The 1,709-nt window shown below is 51.1% G+C and overlaps 1 long non-coding RNA gene across 1 annotated transcript; it reads left to right on the top strand.

Annotated features, from left to right (window-relative positions):
* The first annotated feature begins 231 nt into the window (after positions 1-231).
* LOC116548333 lies at positions 232-1,119 on the top strand. The gene is made up of 2 exons (XR_004267401.1): positions 232-443; positions 896-1,119. It is a non-coding gene; the product is annotated as an uncharacterized LOC116548333 (long non-coding RNA).
* The last annotated feature ends 590 nt before the right edge of the window (positions 1,120-1,709 follow it).

Consider the following 1,709-nt stretch of genomic DNA (forward strand, 5'->3'; position numbering starts at 1 on the left):
GAGAAAGAAACAGGTTTTAAATGTGAACTGTGACAGGGAGGCAAGCCTGTCCCTGGGCGTCAGGTCTGTGTCAGGAAGGGGGAGACAGCTGCCAAAGTCCAGAGAGAGGCTGCACAAGCCTCCAGTGATGTGGGAGCAGAAGGTCTTGTCAACATTTGGCCTCATGTTGAGGGTGAGCCTCCGGATGAGAAACGCATTGCCTGGTGGATCGGGAAACCATGCCGGGGCGTTTTGTTAAAGAGAAACCGTGAGAGCTTTCAGTAGAACAGGGACCCACACGCAGACGTTCGTGTCCCTGTGCGCATTGGGCTGACTGTGCTTGCAGAGTGTGAAACGGGAAATATCTGAACGAACACATCTGTACTTGCAGAAACTGACCAAGATGAGGATGAAGACGTTCACGTCGCAGAGGCTGAGCGAGTAGAGGAGTCACGTGCCCCCAGGTAAGGCTGAATAATCAGGAGCAAGTAGTGGTTGGTAAAGTATGGAAAAGTTCTAGAATCTCACCCTCCCTGGTGTCTACCATGGGCCAAAAGCCTCCATTCCCTTGGCCACAATACGTTCAGTTCAACCCAACTTAGACACAGGGTGTGGCAGCTGTCGCGGTTCTTTGTATGTGCCGAGTGCCGTGTCTGAACTATGCAGGGATAAGTGAGCCTCTGCTCTTCTCAGCTCCTTTCTGCCCAGTGTGACGAATACCAGCCGCTCTCTTTCCCTCCGGTTTCCCATGGCAGCCATGCTCTGTGGCAGAGAGGAGGATTGCCTGTTTCCTCTCAAAGGGAACCTCCCATTTGCCTTCTGAGGGCCCTCTCTTATTCCTCCTGTGAAAACCGGCCAGGGGTTCCCGGGGTCCAATCCCCCTTTGTTTAATCTTTAGTCATCTCGATACCCTCAGGGTCATCGGGGAGGTGCCGAAGGTGGATGTCAAGAGAGTCCTTGAAGACTCACCGGAGGAATGTGTCATCACTCGTTCCAATAGCTACGGCCCTTCTGACTCCAGCCAGCCTCACGGAGACACCAATGAAATCCCATTTGAGGAAGACAACCTCAACTCTGCACTGGTTGTCGAGAGTCCATCATCTCATGATGTAGTGGAGGATGCTCTAATCATTCTTTCAGGTGACCCCTGCATTCCTTGTTTTTGGTACCTAAGACTAGGCTGAGGGAGATCAACTCTGAAGACAGGCTCTATACACACAAATCGGTTTGAATAAAAATGTATGATGGGATACTAAACGCAGATATCAGGGAATTTTTATCCCTTCCTCAGCTCATGCCACGCGTTTGTCTCCCAGGCCCAAGTATCAAGTTACCAGACCCCAGGCCGGTGTGACAAACTCATGGTCACCTGAGTGCAGGAGGTGTACAGTAGGTGTCTGTCAGGTCTCCTAGCTTTGAGTCGGTATCTCTCATCTCCTGTCATTATGTCATCTGTCCCTGAACGATGTTCACGGAGTTTCCATTTCTTTTTAAGGAAACGGGGAGCCTTGCCTATTTATTTGGCCATGTTGTTCCCCAGGTTTGACTGCTCCGAGCGTCGGTCTTGATCTCTTTTGAGTCAGCTTGCTTAGCCGCACAGTCACCTTGAAACCAGGATGAAAACATTTCCTCTTTAGCTTGCCGATGTGTTTCCGTGAAGCAAGGCTCAGCCCGGCTCTCCACCCCATCAGTGCAAGGGCCGGTCTGATTTTTCTTGGTAGCGTCACATA

The sequence above is a fragment of the Sapajus apella genome, unplaced genomic scaffold (assembly GCF_009761245.1).
Source record: "Sapajus apella isolate SASKATOON/1434 unplaced genomic scaffold, GSC_monkey_1.0 scaffold10027, whole genome shotgun sequence".
Taxonomy (NCBI): domain Eukaryota; kingdom Metazoa; phylum Chordata; class Mammalia; order Primates; family Cebidae; genus Sapajus; species Sapajus apella.